Genomic DNA, 19,504 nt, shown 5'->3' on the forward strand with positions numbered 1-19,504 from the left:
TTTGCGCTTTGGGGGCGGTCAAAATAACCTTGAGGCAGGCTCAGTCACTCTTGGGGCTCTTCAACTTTGCGTGCAGGGTTATACCCATGGGCAAAACCTTTTGCAGGAAGCTTCAGAGGGCCACGGTCGGGATTCGCAGGCCTCACCACTTCTTACGCTTGACGGAGGAGTTAAAGGAGGACTTGCGGGTCTGGGACGTTTTCCTTTATCGCTTTAATGGAATTTGTATCTGGTTAGCACCACCGGTGTCCAATTCGGTTCTCGAATTGTTCACGGACGCGGCGGGGGCCTGCGGTTTTGGGGCCTTTTTTAATGGGCGATGGTGCGCTGAGCCGTGGCCGGAGCAATGGACCTCTACGGGGCTGGTTAAGAACTTACTATTGTTGGAGATTTTTCCAATAATGGTGGCTTTAGAACTATGGTCCAGCGAACTGCGGAATAGGGAGGTGGACTTTTGGTGTGACAACATGGGGGTGGTGCATGCGATTAATCGCCAGAAGTCCACCTCCCTGCCTGTTTTGCGCATACTGGCGCGGATAGTGTTAGCGTGCCTGGAGAACAATATTAAGTTGACCGCTAGGCACGTTCCCGGGGTAGACAACTCAGTAGCCGACGCGCTGTCCCGTTTTGACTGGCATAGATTCAGAACGCTCGCGCCAGAAGCTTGCTTAGAGGGTGAGCCATGTCCGGTTTTTCTGTGGCAGGTACCTGTGAAGGGGTGGAGGACCTGGCCCTGCGGTCCCTTGCACCAGGGACCTTGAGAGCATACCTGTCGGCATGGGAGCGATGGAACGCTTTCGTGCTGGAGCAGGGCTCTGGAGGTAAGAGCAGGCGTAAAATGATCCTCAGCTTTGTTTGGAAGTTGTATTCCGAGGGGAGGTCTAGGAGTTGCGTCGGTCGCACCCTCGCCGGAATTTCATTCTTCCTGCGCCTCAATGGACATAGGGACATCACCAAGTCCTTTGTCCTGTCGAGGGTGCTTAAGGGATGGGCCAGAACAAGGCCAGTTCTGCCAGACAGGAGAAGGCCTATTGACGGCAGTCTGTTGAGGCGAATTTTGGGGTCATTAGGGGAGGTTTGCTCCTCTGGCCACGAGGTTCTCCTGTTCAGAACGGCTTTTTCAATGGCTTTCCACGGTGCCTTCAGGGTGGGGGAGCTGGTGTCGGCTTCCCGAACGGCCAGTTCACCCATGCTGTTTCGGCACATCGACGTCCGCAGCGACGGCATTTGGTGCAGGATCCAACGTTCCAAGACCGACGTAGCCGGCAGAGGCCAGTGGGTGCATCTCCGTCAGGGTAGTGATCATCGGACCTGTCCGGTGGCGGCTGCCAGGGCGTATTTGGGCTCCAGACCTTCTGCGCAGGGCGCATGGTTGATGCACTTGGACGGTTCGCCCCTTACTAGGTTTCAATTTCGGTCGGTCTTCCGGCGTTGCATCCTGCACCTGGGTCTTTCTCCGGGCGACTTTGGGACGCACTCCTTCCGCATCGGCGCGGCATCAGTCGCCGCGGCGGACGGCTTGTCCCACAGTAGCATCCGGGCACTTGGTCGGTGGAGGTCTGGTGCATTTAAACGTTACATCAGGCCTCTATAGACGAGTGCGCCCCTTTTGAGGAGTAGCCGCTCGCTCAGATGCGCCTTAGCGTCTGGGGGGCCTTGAGGAATTTTTGTTTTACCACCGGTGGTAACCTCGGCTTCTGCCGGCCGGTGGATGTTTTGCCGTTTTTGCCTCAAGTCAAACCGGGCGACCCAAATACCCCCCCCCCCCCCCCCCCCCCAGGGCTCCGCACCCCCCTCGCTTGCGGAGTTAGGTTAGTTTAAAAAGTGGGCCGGGTTGTCAATAATAAAATTAGTGCTTAAATAGGCCCCCTTCTTCACCAGTCCTGATTTTGATAATTCTAAAGGTTAGGCTAAAATGTCACCTTAAGGGTTCCCCCCGGGATTTCCCATTTTCCATGTACGACCAGATAGCTAACTTTGTCTCTAAAATCTTGATTGCAGGCTGCAAGTTGGACCCCAGTTGCATTTGGTTTATTGGACACTCATATATTTATTGGTTGTCCATCTCGCAGGTTGCCGCGGATGTGGAGCGCTTCCCCGAGGCGCGACTCATTCGGTGGCTCGGTTTCAGAGGGATGAGGTGGGCTGCGTTGCGCAGCAAATTGCAGGAGGCAGTTGGTAGTTTCGGTTACCCCTTGTTCTTAGTGGTGCACCTGGGAGGGAATGACCTGACCCATGACTCTGGGATGAACATTCGCTTTCAGATAAAGAATGGGTTATTGGCGCTGTTGAAGGAGTGGAGTTTCTGTAGGATTATTTGGTCGGAGATAATTCCCCGTCGGATTTGGAGGGATGCTGTTAGTCCCGGTGCCATTGATCTAGTCAGAAGGAGAGTGAACTCCGTCGTCGGTCGGGCTATAGTCTCCAAGGGGGGGGTGGTCGTGAAACACGAAGCCATCTCTTTTAGGAGCGAAGCCCTTTACCGACCAGATGGAGTTCATCTCTCGGTAGTGGGGATGGACCTGTTCTTTAAGGACATCATTGATACCTTGAGGGCGTTGGAGTGTTAGGATAGGGGTAGTGTAGGTTGGATGGTGGCGGGTCAGTTTGTAGACAAACTGATGTGGCCGGAGAACGGTGAATTGGGTTAAGCGGTATTAAGCTGTGTCTTGGCGGGAATGGCAAGACGTGGACATCACCGATCCAGGTGGGTCCACGTTTTGTCCTTAGCAGTAAGCTTGCAGTTAATGACAGACCGCTGGGAGGTGAAGCTGGTATGTTAGGGCAGGTGGCCCAATGTTTGGTGTGTAAGGGTGGAGTTTAGCTTCACCTTGATATGTGAATTAGGGTCAGGGGCAAAGGCAGATGGTCAACCCCTGACCTTAGGGCCGGGTGGCCCCCCTCCGTGGCATTTTGAAGGTGGAGGAGTACAGCTGACGGGGACGCTGGCAGTTGGCCGGTCCTCGCGAAAGGGGCAGTTGGCCCTTATCCTCACCGTTTATTATTTTCTTTAGTTTGTTGTTTTGAAGTATAAATTGCTAATCACCGTTCTTACCCGCCACCTTAGTTTAGAGCAGGGACGTAAATAATTAGTTAGTTGAAAATAGGCCGCCCTGCTTTAAATAAATAAGCCGTCCCTTTTAAGCCCAGCTTTGGTGTCCGTGTCTTTATTTTAGATAAGCGATGAAGCGTGGATGAATGCATTTGACTGTGTGAGGTTTAAGACTGCAGAGGAAAGCTTAGTCTGACCAAATGCAGCATAAACTCACCAGGTTGATGCAGGAATTCTTAGCTGGCCAAGCTGGGGCTGATGGGCGTGACGTTCTTGCTTGAGAGGGGCGGGCGGTCTATTTGCATGGTAGTAGTCCATTGGTCACTGGAGATTAGGAGGAGACTGAAGAGGTTAACTGGTATTCTTCTGGAAGTTTCGGCCTCTTTTGCTTGAAGAAATTGCCCACCCACCCATCCCTGTTGTTAGATCGTTGGTGTTTTCTAGTTTGCGTTATGGCGGCTTATGGGGTGGCCGGAGAACGGTGAATTGGGTTAAGCGGTATTAAGCTGTGTCTTGGCGGGAATGGCAAGACGTGGACATCACCGATCCAGGTGGGTCCACGTTTTGTCCTTAGCAGTAAGCTTGCAGTTAATGACAGACCGCTGGGAGGTGAAGCTGGTATGTTAGGGCAGGTGGCCCAATGTTTGGTGTGTAAGGGTGGAGTTTAGCTTCACCTTGATATGTGAATTAGGGTCAGGGGCAAAGGCAGATGGTCAACCCCTGACCTTAGGGCCGGGTGGCCCCCCTCCGTGGCATTTTGAAGGTGGAGGAGTACAGCTGACGGGGACGCTGGCAGTTGGCCGGTCCTCGCGAAAGGGGCAGTTGGCCCTTATCCTCACCGTTTATTATTTTCTTTAGTTTGTTGTTTTGAAGTATAAATTGCTAATCACCGTTCTTACCCGCCACCTTAGTTTAGAGCAGGGACGTAAATAATTAGTTAGTTGAAAATAGGCCGCCCTGCTTTAAATAAATAAGCCGTCCCTTTTAAGCCCAGCTTTGGTGTCCGTGTCTTTATTTTAGATAAGCGATGAAGCGTGGATGAATGCATTTGACTGTGTGAGGTTTATGGTATTTAAACGGTATTTAAAACTTTAATCTACTGCAATGTGAAGGCTCAGACACATTTTAAATACCGTTTCAAAATACCATTTTTAAAACGTTTTGGCAATGTGAAAGCTGTATTAGTCTTATCAACATGTAAATACATATTAAATTAAATGAATGATTTTTTTGGTACCCTAAATCCACCTGCCCATTCCCAGAAGCCATATATATTTTACAATTGTAAATTTAAATAGTAATTTGCAAGAACACATTCTTTCATATGTGTTAATTATTTTCTACTACATAACAAGTCATAAAAATGTATACTACAATCGCATATGACAAATTATCTGTAACAGCATTTATTTGTCCTTATTTATTAAATAAAAATAAAAAGGAAAAATGAAAAAGTCACAGCTACTGTATCAATATTCAGTCAGTTTTTTTTCAGCCAGGTGCCGCTAATAAAGTTCACATCATTACTCGAACCTCAGGAAGTATTGACACCTCTAGATGATAGAAGAATGTCTGGCAGTTTGTTGTGTTAACAATATGCCAAGGAGAAAATACATCTGCCATGATCTCAGTGAATGCAGCAAATCTTTTTTACAGCAATTTTTTTTTATTTACAAGTGGAGAACATTAAAATTGTTACTAGTAGTAATCAATACAGCCAATTCCCAATATAAACATACTACTGTACTTAAAATTGACAATTTTCTCCAATGTTCTTAATTTAAATACCTTTATCTGTGTTGACTTACAAATACAGTACAACATCCATAACTGGATTATAATGATTCCAGATGAAACCGCAATGTCCAAATGAGGGTAAAACAGTTCTCATTTCTTCTATCCAAAATAGATGAGATTTATCAATCTGTTGGTTTATACATCTTTTAATATTGTTGATGACATTATTATGGAAAAACCTAGAAACCAAATATAGGACCTGATTAAGATGTGGTTGCAGGTGCACCCATGGTGGCAAAGTACATACTTTAGAATGAGAAGTTGCATGTTGATAATGACCAAAGATTCTGCATATCATGCTATTTACTATAGCAGCAAGTGTACTGTAAGTATTTAAGTGCTAAAAGCTCTGCAGAGCAATTGGAATGTTTACTGTGAAAATACTATTAGCACTGACTGCTAGCGGCCTGCATGTCTATAGCCTTGTCCATGGTGCTGAAAGAGGCAATGTTGTGACATCAATATCTGGGGGGGAATTTAATAGGATGAGAGATTCCGTTTTTTTTAAAGCAGCAATCATTTATACTGCAAAACCAGTTTGATTTGAAGTGTAAATGATTGCCGCTTTAAAAAACCTGTAGATTTCTTACCAAATCTCTCATCCTATTAGATTTCACCAATGGTCTAGTACAGTGGTTCCAAAACTGTTACTTCTGCTCCCTGTGGTGCCTCGGAGCACATGCAGAGGTGCCTCAGGTTGGTGGTCCAGAATTAATTCAAATTATTTCTGGCAATGAAATAGCAAAACAAGTGCTTGTGGCTTCCAATTATAAAATATGTGGGAAAACAGAAGAGAAATTCTCAGTAACAAATTCTTGGCCTAGGGGTGCCGTGAAAGATATTCTGATACTGTAGGATGTAGGATTCAAAAAGTTTGGGAACCACAGATGAAGTACAGGTACTAGTACAAGGAGTATGTGTTTGTGTGTGTGTGTGTGTGTGGGGGGGTATTCAAATATGTTTGGAGTTGCATACTGTGCCTCAAAGTGTCTATTAATGGTACTTTGCGCATACAATGGGTCCTGCAACAAAGGATGTAGCGCATCAGAAGATGTCTGTAACTTGAGACCTGCAACACAGTATGCACATTGAGAAGGTGGTGGTGACAACTTCCTTTTTGTGATACAGATGGAGCACCTGTCAGTTAGCCTTTAGAATCGCCAGATCTCCTGAGCTAGCGCAGGCTGGCAGACAGAAGCTCCATCTGGCGATGACGCGTGAGAGTCTTACATGCTTGCGTGCCCCATCAGCACGGCGTTGGAGAGTGAATTCCCTGCCCGTCTCCACTTTAGGGAGATGGACAGTGTTAGTGGGGGGTGCTGGGGCTACGGGGAGGACTAGAGAGCAGCGGGCAGCCGGCAGATGTGGTCTCTGACAGAACGGGGTGCACGAGTGTCTCGTGCGTGTGCGCCTTCTTTTTTTCAGCTGGTGGAGGGTAGCAGCATCTGGCTAATGGCAATAGAACCACCAGGAGCAGCTCCATTGTAAGCTGCTCCATCTGTATGTCATACTGTAGGACAGAAATTTCCTGGCCTCTATGATGGTCTGATAGTTGAGTGATCCGATGCTGTGTCCTTGGATACTATTCAGATCAAAACAGCAATAGGAGTTGTCTGCTTGTAATATCTTATAGATTCTCTTTTTGCATCACCATACACCGCTATCACTGCTGCTTCCAAGGAAAAAGAAGGGTACTTATATGTTAGTTGGGCGCCCACTATATTTAGTACGCTCATAACCCCACTATCCATGTCGGCAGGGAGATGATTTTATATAGTGTGGCGAGTGCAGCGAGCCACCGAGCCCGAAGCGTGGCGAGCGCAGCATGCCCCGCGAGGGGACGGTTAAAACTAAGCAAATAGCTTAGTGGTGGCCCAACTAACATATAAGTACCAAAAGAAGTGATAGCAACTTAAACCGCATCTGAAATAGGCACACAGGGCCTGATTCAGACCGGTTTGCCAAGCTGCTAATGTTCGCATCCTAGCGAACAGGTAAATGCTGCCCAGAGAAATCCCCGCATTTGCATGAGGGGACTGAATTTATCTGAAAACGTGAAAAAAAAATCATTTGATGGTCAGCGACCATTGAATGATTTTTTTGCCCATGAGGATGTACACATCCCCGCACATGTATCCACACAGGTGAAAAATCATTTGATGGTCACTGACCATCGAATAATTTTCTTTCCTATGTGCAGATAAAAGTCAGTCTATTAAAATATGACATGGAGAGAGGAGGGACAGTGATGGGGAGAGAGTGACAGCTATGGGGAGAGAAAGAGGAGGGACGGTAAAGGGGAGAGAGACAGACAGACATAAAATACATAATTGTGCAATACTGCATAAGCTCTTATGTGCCCTCTGCCTGGGCTGATACTGAAGTGATGAAAAAAATAGTTTGCCACAGGGATGAAAACGGCGAGGATTTGGGGATAAAATACAGTTGATAGTATACAATATCAATGCAGCAGCAGCATGGATGGGACTCCAAAGCTCAGCATAAGAGGCCCTGTCCACTGACTGCATGTCCTGTGGTTAGTGGACGGGTCATCTAACGCTGAACGCTGGAGTCCCACTAGTGCTGCTGCTGCTGCCATGACAGGCTTACTCCTCTCCTCCCCCACCCCACTCCTCTCATTTGTCCGTCTCCTAAGAGGCTGGCTCCTCTTGGTGGCCCTGCTGCTGCTCCACTGCCGTATCATGCTTCCTGCAATACCACCCCTCCCCTCCTGCTTCCCCCTCCAGTGCACTGCTTACCTTACCGCAGCCGGCGCCAATCATTCTCCACGCTGTCTCCTCCACGGTACGCTCCTGCATTTCATGCTGCCACTACTCTGCTGTGACAAGGTGCAGGGGGAGCAGTGGACCCTTGGGACAGTCCGGGCCTCATAGCAGCTGCACCCTCGGTAGTTACGCCACTGCAGTTATAGATGTATCCAGTAGGTTTTTAGCAAGAATTTTTTTTTTACTTTCAGGAATGTATGGTTTTCAGAATAATTTAGATAAGGGATACTTAACCTGTATTCAGATTCCTAGCATTCAGAGTTGATCACTAATTAGAGAATTTGCAAATTGAACAATTATCAAATGACTGCACATGCATACTGTATGCTTCATACATGCGCATGCCATGGGAGCATCAGAAAAATTGCAGGCGTGCCCAAATGTTTTAAAGGAGGGTCTGTCCGAGTAGCAGATTAGTGGAGGGGTTAGAGCTACCCACCTTTGCCCATACAGCAAAAACCTTTTTGATGGTTCAGGAATTGCATATGGATTTGCGTGTCGATGCCGGTTAGCGATCCATTCACAATTCTCTTGCAAATTTTCTTGTGGTAGGTTTTCTTTCACGCTCGGGGAGGATTGGGGCCACTCGATGAGGATCATGGCCGCTCAGGACGGTTCGGCTGTTTGTGTGTTTGGGCATCCCTTAAAATGATAAGGAAGTGTGCAAAGTTTGAAGACGATTAGTTAAAGCATTTGAGAGTTAACATGGAACATCCATACACACACAAACATCATTCAATTATATACAGTAAATAGTTATGTAGATACTGTAGGATAATCACAACATCTTTTTCTTCCTTATATAACCCTACTTCTGGCTATTGGTCCTCAATAATATTGGTTGACAACTTTGAAGACAAAATAATGTAATACAGTGTATATTCCAATACTAAAAAAAAGCAAACAAACACATGAACCTGATCAGTATAAACCCAAAGTATTTTGGTACTGCGTTCTTGCATATGTATGGTTACTATACATGTAAACAGTATTTAAGTTGACATCGTAAATAAAATAAACCTCATGTACTGTTTAAATGGAAGTGCTTAAACTGAAATATCTTTTTTTGTTTGTTCCTAACTTTCCTGAAACACAGGAAACTGTTGGTCAAAATGAATAACAAGCCCAATACAAAAAAATAAAAAATAAAGTTAGCCCTATGTTTCGTCACGGCACCTGTCAGCATCCACATTAATCCGCCTTTACTTGGCAGCAGATCAGTACAGGACCAAGGACACACAGTGTAGGTCCATACAGCAGCCTGCCGGTGTGTTTGAATTTCTTTTTTGTAGTGTAAGTAATATATATATATACTAATGGGTTGGTGCCCAGAGCTGTAACAGTCCCACACTGCTCTGCTTTGTGCTTTCTCCACGCAGGCTGAGTGGGCGTCAGCACTTCATCCTTTACTTTAAGAAGAAAGATTTGTTTTTTCCTTGACATGGACATTGTTAGTTAACTCATAGCTTTATTCTCTTTTGTCAAAGCTCTTGGCTTGTAACACAGTCCTGGGGCCTAATTTATATTAAAAGTGCTGACCTTGTAAGTCATTTTGTTTGTGTTTATCTTTGTCTCTGCTTCAGTATTATAGCTGAGAATGCATTGCTTTAAATGAACCATTTCTATTAATTGTCAAAGCTAATGTAGGGTTGTCTGTATAATTGCCTTTGTCTCATTAAAGACATTAAGTAATTTCAGCAAGTAAGGATGATTTATTTATTCTATTATGTTGAAGCCAGCCATTGATCTGGACAAATAAATGGTAAATAGTTAAACAGACTTGGCTTTTTATATTTTTCTTGTTTTACTTATAAATAATTGAATGATTTTAATGATCCTGGTAATAAAAAGGTTAATTTATTAGCTAAATGCAATTTGATTGTTGTACACATACAGTACAGAAGGGAAATGGTCATCATTAAACATTATGTCAGCAAGTTCTTGTGGATAGCTTACATCAAAGCAATGACTGAAAATGGGCAAAATCCTTGCAGTTGTGTTAAGTCTTATGTAACTGCTGTAGTTTAAATAGCCAGATAAATGCTATAATACTATAAGGAAGCTTCTTAAACAGAAGTCAGTCTGTCTTTGGGCAGCATTAAATGTGTCCCGCTATGTTGATACTGTATAGTGAATGTAAATTCACAAAGAAACCTAAAAGACTCCTTTCTAAAAATGACACTACAGAAATGGAAACTCTTCAATCACAAGATGATGCAGTTCCTGTTAATAGTACAGTATGACATTATTAGATTGCTATACTCAGGAACCAAATATTGATTTAAGAATTGTACATTGTAAATATACATTTTTGATCCACAAGCATGTGTCGTAACTCACCCTAGTAACAAGCATGTATCTCCCTCTAGCAACAAGCATGTAACTCCCCCTAGTAGTAAGCATTTAGCTTCCCCCTAACAATGAGTATTGTGTCAGTGTCTGCTTCAACTGTGCTTTATTTACCATGTACTTGTCTTCATTTGCATTTGTACTAAAAAATCTTTTTTTTTTTCATGTATTTTTCTATGTATGGTCAGGCGCTGTGGAACCCTTGTGGCACCATATAAATAAACAATATTAATAATGTAGGTAAGCTTCATTTATGTGGGATAATATGTAGTAGGCATTACAGTGTGTAGTATAATGTGTAATAGATATTATGTTGCGTGGTATAATTTGTAATGGATATTACTGTGTGTGGCATTATATTTAATGGCCAATATGGTGTGGGCATTATGTGCATTGGGCATTACAGTGTGTGGTATTATGTGTAATGGGCATTACAGTGTGTAGTATAATGTGTAATAGATATTATGTTGCGTGGTATAATTTGTAATGGATATTACTGTGTGTGGCATTATATTTAATGGGCAATATGGTGTGGGCATTATGTGCATTGGGCATTACAGTGTGTGGTATTATGTGTAATGGGCATTACAGTGTGTAGTATAATATGTAATAGATATTATGTTGAGTGGTATAATTTGTAATGGGCATTACTGTGTGTGGCATTATGTTTAATGGGCATTACAGTGTAAATGTTTGCAGCGTGATTCATGATTGATTGATTCATTCATTCTAAAGCAAATATACACAAGTAAGTCACCTATTTAGATTGCATTAATGCCCACAAGGTGGTGATAGACACACCCAGTAGGCGGTGTTGGCCTCCCCCCTTCCAAGGGGCTGCACATGTCTATGTACATATAGCATTAGTTATAACTAAAATTGATATCTCTTAGTTTTCCGCTGATTTAGGGCTAGATGTATCAAGCTTCAAAAAGTGATAGAATGGAGAGTGATAAACGGCCAGCCAATCAGCTCCTAACTGCCATGTTACTGGCTAGGTTTGAAAAATCTCAGGTAGGAACTGATTGGCTGGTTGTTTATCACTCTCCACTTTATCACTCTTTGAAGCTTGATACATCTGGCCCTTACACTTAAAATAGGCCCATAAAAGTGTACAATTTAGTGAATTGAAAATAGGTCCCACTGTGTTCATTGTTTGTGTTTCTGTTAGTTTGTCATACAATGAGAAAAAATGTTTATGTGACCTTTCTACTTTTTTAGCAACGGTTCACACATTATTAAGCTGTAAAAAAATATAAATAAGTGAATGTATAATAAATATGTGTAGTCCTAATAGATTTGCCACTACTACTGATTTGCAGTAAATAGGGTGAATTGAATTGCGCGGCTATACTCAGAGCTGTTAGCCGTGTAACATTCTAATAGGCATCTGAGCAGAGCAATTGAATAGCTCTGATTTACACCCCTTAGCATGTAAGGCCACAAGAGAGCACTGACAATGATTGAATTAACTCCATTGTTTTTAGCCCATGTTAGCACGTAATGTTTGATCATTGCATGTGTAATTGTACAAAATATATTTAATGCATGGTGTAATTAAGTTTTGGTCTGTGGCAGATTTATGTCTACAATGTATTTACAGTACATCCAATTGTTTCAAATCATTAGAGACTTCGGTACTTGTGTACTATCACGGCTCCCATCTCATCCCATCTCATTGCATACCATAAGGCTTAAGATGGTATGCAATGAGATGAGATGTGCTGCGATGGGACCCGATCTTATACAATTTAAAATTGTATACCATTGTATATGGCATACGATGAGATGAGATTTTAAATTGTATAAACACACTAATGGGTGCTTTCAAGGTCAATTGGCCCCCCTATAAGATTTGTAATTGTATAAGCACCCTAACGGGTGCTTACAACGTTAAATGCACCCCCACGCCACCCCCACTATCAATGCCAACCCGAAGCGTGGCAAGCGCAGCGAGCCCGCGAGGGGCGGCGGTACGCGTCCTCCGACCTTTTCATACCCCCACTATCCATGTCGGCGTGGAGTTGATTTTATATAGTGTGGCGAGCGTAGCGAGCCACCGAGCCCGAAGCGTGGTGAGCGCACGCGTAATACATGTAAAGTATTACGCGTCTCCTCGCGGGGCTCGCTGCGCTCGCCACGCTTCGGGCGCGGTGGCTCACTGCGCTCGCCACACTATGTAAAATCAACTCCACGCCGATATGGATAGTGAGGGTATGAAAAGGTTGGAGGACGCGTACCGCTGTGCTCGCCACGCTTCGGGTTGGCGTTGATAGTGGGGGTGGCGTGGGGGTGCAATTAACGCACCATCTCTCATCCTAACCTACTGTTTATGCTCACCTCTTTCCCTTCTGTGTCACCCTTGTCTGTCTAACCCTCCCTTTTTAGAATGTAAGCTCTCACGAGCAGGGCCCTCTCTCCTCATGTGCCTTTCTTAGAATATATAAACCTCTGCCACCCTGATGATTGCTTCAGTGTCTGTCCCCTGATGCAACTATCCATATTAACCATGTATTTGTCCTAAACTGTCTTGTACTGTAATTTGTTATGTGTTTTTGCTAATAACTATACTCTGTAAAGCGCTGCGGAATATGTATGCGCTATATAAGAAACTGTTAATAAATAAATAAATAAACGTTGTAAGCACCCATTAGGGTGCTTATACAATTAAAAATCTTATAGGGGGGCCAATTGACCTTGAAAGCACCCGTTAGTGTGCTTATACAATTTAAAATCTCATCTCATCGTATGCCATTGTATGCCATATACAATGATATACAATTTTAAATTGTATAAGATCCCATAAGATGGAAATCGTGGGAGCCATGATAATACACAAGTACCGAGACTTCAATATGTCAGCGAATTGCAAAAAGCAATCAGAGCTCATGGATTTTTATTTTATCAAAAATTGGATGCAGCAATGAAATCACTTCCCTATATCCTAGCCTATAGATTATCTGATATTACTGTTTAGTGCAGTGGTTCCCAAACTTTTTTGAATCACGGCACCCTAGAGCATCAAAACATTTTCAAGGCACCCCTAGGTCAAATGCTTCTTATCGATAAATTCAGAAAAAAATATTAAATTAAGTGCATTGTATTTGTAGGTCAAAGTTATCTGGTGAGGGACAGGATTTGCTTCTGTTTGTCCACATATGTTATGATTGGCAGCCACCAGCACTGGTTTTGCCTGGTACATTGACCATAAATAATATGAATTGATCCTGGTCTACCAACCCAAGGCACCCCTGCAAGTGTCCTGAGGCACCCCAGGGTGCCTAGGCACACAGTTTGGGAACCACTGGTTTAGTGACTGAAGACTCCTATCTTTGTCCAAAATTTCCAATTTAGCATAAAGTACTCAATAATGCATACATACTGCAGCATTCAGATCTTCTCTGTTATACACAATCGCCAATGTCAAAGTTCTCCAGTGCTACCATTGCCCTGTACGTCGATGACAAAATGCTCTGGTTCCCTTATTGATACTCATAGCAACCTGGCTATCGAACATTATTCAACATTGATATAAAGTTGATCATCAAGATGAATGCTGGATAGAGAAGAGAACTATCACATTAAGTACAACAAGTATATACCATATCTCGAGAGTTCAGGAGAAATTCATTAGGCTATCCCAATAAGCATACTGTAGTTGACACATTGATGTGTCTTTTAATGCTTGAGATGAATTTGTGTAATTGTGGCAACAGGGACTGATATTTTCCTAATGTTTTTTCAGGATTCCCACTCGGTTTCTCAAATAGGAAATTACTGCACTATTAGTCATTGTTATCAGAAGAGGTGAACTGGACTTCAGAAGAGGAGGAGACTCAGGGGGATTGAGGACAAAAGTTTATTGTGTTGAGAGTTAAGAAGCCAATTCCACAGCCTGATTTATACAGAAAGTGTTACGTTGACATAAAATCAATGTTGGAACTAATCTCCAGCCCTAACTCACATTAAATATTTGTGCTTTGAACTAAAGAAAGACATTTATAAAATAAGAAATACTGATCTGATAGATCCTGTAAAATCACTCCAAAGGAAAAGTATCAATGTTAGAATGCAATACTATAGTATGTGATCAAAGTTAGATGTAGGTGGGCAGTATACTGATAATAGCAATATAAACTACTATACTTTTGTTTTTATTTTCCACTAATAATTATGAAAAATCATAGGGCTATATTTTGGAATTGGGAATATACTAAAACAGAACAAGGGGCCATTTTGTGTCTGGAACAAACCATTTTGCAAGCAAGATAAGCAAATAGATTTATATTGTTTCTGTACAGAATTAATACTTTCTGCTTTTACATGTAGCCCACAGATGTTAGACAGAATTAGTTCTATACTGCAATTTAGATTTCAGTTTGTACACACCCCACCCAAATCTACCCAAATCTATGTTACATCTGCCCCACCTGCAGTGCAACATGGTTTTGACCATAACGAATGTTTGTGTTCGCACTCCTAGCATTGCAACCTGGTTTGTCCATGTACATTACATAGTTTCTTGTTTTTTCTTACTTTATTTTCAACTAAAAATCATGCTCATACTGTAGTTCTCAAATTCATGAGATTTTTTGGTACTTATGCATTATCTGGGCTCCCATGTTAAATGCACCCCGATTTTTCATACCCCTACTATCCAACTACGCATGGATTTGATTTCATATAGTGTGGCGAGCGCAGCGAGCCACCGTGCCCGAAGGGTGGCGAGCGGACGCGGTCTGATAAGAAAAACGGGAGCCCAGATATTACATAAGTACCGATTTGTTTCTATCTATCTATCTATCTATCTATCTATCTATCTATCACATGGGAAGTGGCGCCTCATGGTGCATTAAAAGATTTTATTAATACATATAAACATATCCAGGCTACTACATGTACTATAGGTGCTCATACCAGTTCAGTTTCTGGTAACTCCCAGCTGCTATGAATCCTGATCAACAGCTTGCATCTGGTCCTGCCATCATCTGTGTGCATCCAGATCCCAGATTACAGTCAAGTAAGGAGAGGTCTTATTTTTATCTACAGTTCCAATCCAGAATATGGCCTGGTTAATCTACTGAACAAGTCCCTGGTGTCCCAGTGGTCATTATATGGCTCTCACTCTCTGCTGGCACCCAGGTTAATTTCCTGGTCAGGGATTGCATTCTCTCTACCACTACATACTAAGCCCAGTATTCAATGCTCCCGATTCACTGTTTTTTCGGTGAATCGGGCCGTTTTCATTCCTTGCGGTGAATTTTTTTCACTGAAAATATGATTCACCCTATTCAATGTTCACTGTTCGCCGAAAGCAAACAGTGAATGCCGGCCAGTTCTCTGTTTCATGCTCGCTGCAATTCGCTGGTGTATTTCAATGGGGTTTTCACTGGGATTCGCCGAGAGTGTATTCAATGCTCAAATGGAGAACTGCTTTCTCCATTGATTTTCGCCATGATTCTCCATTTTACATTCGTCATCTTTTTTAGGTGAACTTTTTTTTTATTTTTTTTGGTGTCGAAAAATCAGATTTTTTTTTCTTTGAAGGGGCATGCTATTTTTATTCATGTGCTTGCAGCACAAGAATATATTTTTAATTATTATTTAATTTTTTTTTTTTACACATTCGCCAGCAGGGGACGGGAGCCAGAAGCCGCTCATTAATATTCATATATTCACTACACACTGGTCCCGATCATTACATATGCACGATCGTGATCAGTGAGTGTAGCGGCTCCCTAACACAGCCTCCTGCCAGCTCTGGGGGGGCTCTCCCTGTGTTCCCGACAGCCCTCCTTCACCCCTACAGTGTCCAGCGCAGGTAGGGAGGCTTCCATCTCCCTGCCTGCAGCCATCCCCCAGCTCCCCGGCGGCATTCGCCGGGAGGGGGGGTTGAAATTCGCCGCCAGGGGCAGAGAGCCCCTGAGGCGTTGAATAGGGCGGATGGGTGGCTGCCGGGCGAATCTCCCCGAAGGGAGAATTGCAGCGAAAGTGCAGCGAATCCTACACAGGATTCGCTGCCAGCCGTGATTCTAACCATTGAATACCTGCCTAAGTGTTCTCTAGATCAGCCAGTCTCACAGGGGGCCTTATTCTAGTTCACTCTTTCTGCCAAAATCCTTCTTAGATGGACAAAACCATGTGCACTGCAGGGGGGGGGGGGGCAGATGTAAATGTGCAGAGAGAATTAGATTTGGCTGAGTTATTTTGTTTCTGTGCAGGGAAAATACTGGCAGCTTTATTTTTACACTGCAATAAAGATCTCAATTTGAAGTAAAACCCCACCCAAATCTAATTCTCTCTGCACAAGTAACATCTGCCCCCCTGCAGTGCACATGGTTTTGTCCATCTAAGAAGGATTTTGTCAGAAAGAGTGAACTAGAATAAGGCCCATAGTCCTCTAGTCACCCTACAGACTTACACAGACCCGGAGTTTACAAACAAGCAAGAATGACACATGGTTAAATTGGTTTGATTTTAGCTTTACTTTTCATAGGCTCTACAACTGTAGTTCTCAATCTTAGTATCAAATTTTCTGACCAGGTTGTTTTTTTTTTTCTTAGTATATCTGCCTTTTGAATAGTTACTGGCCCTGCAAAGTAGATTAACTCACCTGTGCAAGATTAAAGAAATCCACAAAACATAACCTGTTGGTGGTACTTGAGTTGAGAAACCAACAGGAAACCAGACGATTTAAAAATATTTTAAGTATTTTTGCCTTCCAGTGCCACTATGAAAATAATTTGTTGGTACTTATGTATTATCTGGGCTCCCATGTTAAATGCACCCCATTTTTTCATACCCCTACTATCCAACTATGCATGGAGTTGATTTTATATAGTGTGGCGAGCGCAGCGAGCCACTGTGCCGGAAGCGTGGCGAGCGGACACGGTCTCATAAGAAAAATGGGAGCCCAGATATTACATAAGTACCCAAGGGGTACTGATGCTGTGTAGAGAAATGTCTATAATCATGGCTCTTCTCCCCATCCCCTGGTCCAGCCCCAGAAAATATAAAAGAAAGGGTAGGAGCTAAAAGGATAGCCCCTGGGAAGCCCCTCCTCCCCCCAACCAGCAGCCCTGGAGTGTTGAGCTGCACTACTGAAATGGATAGCAGCAAAAAGCAGCTGCAGCGTTAAAAGTTTTGGACATTGGCAGCGGATTGCATAGCTGCTGGTAGTGGCAGGTAAATGAGTCAATATGACTAGTTAAAATGCTGCTGGCACTGATTATTTTGAACTACATAGCTACCGTAGCACTGTATTGTCCTGTCAATGTTGTTATGCGTGACTGTCAGGTCACAGCTGCATCTCCTACTAGACCACTAAGGCTCTGTCGAGTAGGTGGCTTGATACACTAGCTGATTGTGCAGCCAAAGAGCACTTGACACCCGGACCAACCTGTCACTGCCACTCGCCTTCCCATTGTCAATCCACTATTTTATAAATTATTAGCATCTTAAAATACAATGTGCTTAGCAAGTTAATATTAGGGATCTGGGTTAATGGGAAGATATTTTGAGGTGTAGGTGTAGGTTTGTGTTTTTTTGTGATGACACACTTCTCCATTAAATATATATATATGTATATATGTATTGGATTAAAAAAGTGAAGTGTCTCAATAGTTCAGCTCTGTGTTTAAATCTTTAATAAAGGCTGTTTCCTCTACAGCAGATTATATAGGTAGGATTTGTAAGGTGGTATGCAGCTTTGCCAATCAGCTGGTTTATTTCTATGACTGAGATGACTAACTTTGACAACTAACAGATACCTAAGATACAGAAAGGATTTAGTTTTTAGCACATGGAAGATTGCCATTAGTATTTTACAATTAGGTGATGCTGAGTTGAGCACCTTGAAAAAGCTTTCTAGCGAAACGCGTTGGTGGAGGAGAGCAAGGACACCCAAATATCCAGACGCCTCTCTTTATATCCCCTGCAACCGAACCAGCCTCCAGAACTTATCCCCACAGCCAGAAACCAAGGGACAGCACTTCCATGCACACCAGGTAGAGCACCTCACAAAAACAGGCGCTCCCTGGGTTGGAGATCAGCATCTCTCCTAAACAAGTCTCCCTACATTGGCATCTACAAATGGGACAATAATCCGGAGGTATTATAGGAATGGACAAAGGACATTATACGGCTGAACTGTGCGTGACTATCCCTGCTCTCATTTTTATTTCTGTGGTACTTATATATGTTTATGGACATAAGATTTACCCCAATTTTTTAATCGTACTTATTTTTATTAAATTTATACTTAATCATATTCTCACCTGTTGCATGTTTTTAGGGAGCGCTGCTTCAACTCCCCTTTTCTTGCATTCTATTTTTTTGGGCTTGACTTCCCAATTTTAGAGGCTGCAGCTCCAGCAGGAAAACTCCTTCCAGGCGCCCCTCTAGGGCACTTCGGTGACCTATTCCTTCTACTGAGTTGAGCCTGTGTGGTCATTAGAAAAAAAGCGGTACTTGTTTCCTGGCAGGGCGCCCAGTACGCATTTAGCGTACTGGGCTATTCTCCGTAGTGAAATCGCATTGCGCAGCGTGTATAGTGCTGAGCGGTGCGTGCAATGGGTGCTTACAATTGAAATCACCTATGCCATTGTTTAACGTCACCTCCAGTATCAACGGCACCCCGAAGCGTGGCAAACGCAACGAGCCCCGCAAGGGGCGGCGGAACGGGTCCTCCCGACCTTTTCATACCTCCACTATCCGCGTTGGCGTGGAGTTGATTTTATATAGTGTGGCGAGTGCAGTGAGCCACCGAGCCCGAAGCGTGGCGAGCGCACGCGGAATACATGTAAAGTAATCTGTGTCCGCTCGCCACGCTTAGGGGCTCGGTGGCTCGCTGCATTCGCCACACTATATAAAATCAACTCCACGCGGACATGGATAGTGGAGGTATGAAAAAGTCGGGAGGACACGTTACGCTGCGCTCAACACGCTTCAGGGTGGCATGGATAGTGCTGGTGTTTTAGAAACACATTCACACCTGCAAAATCATATAGCTGACACAGTAATCACGACATGTATTAACTAATAACTGTCATTTACTTAAATAAATTCATTAATGAAGCATAAATAATTAAGAATATTGATTACAATAATTAATGAGAATAATTACAATATAAGAACTTTAAAATCAAAAACATTAATGATTAAAGAAGAAGAAATAAAATCAGTTAATCGTCCTTAGGGAGGAGCTTCAGTGCTTGAACTATGCAGTGGAATGGGTCATCAGCTCCCAAAGTCTTTCTCCACATAAATTCAGTGAGATACAACTGGAGCTCATGTCGCGCAGTGCCTCTTTGGCGCTTATTGCGCCACTTACATGCGCCCCACAGTCGCTCCACATTTTGTGTATGGACCCCTGTGGCCGGATCGATAAAATTGAATCGATGGTTCACAGTAAAGTGCTGATAACCAGCCAATTCCAGTTGTGCGGTGCTGTATGCCGTCCAGCAGTCCGTATAGATAGTGGTGCCTGGCTCTATATTCTCCAGGATACAGTCCATTAATG

This window comes from Crinia signifera, chromosome 4 (genome assembly GCF_055691185.1).
Source record: "Crinia signifera chromosome 4, ASM5569118v1, whole genome shotgun sequence".
NCBI classification, from domain to species: domain Eukaryota; kingdom Metazoa; phylum Chordata; class Amphibia; order Anura; family Myobatrachidae; genus Crinia; species Crinia signifera.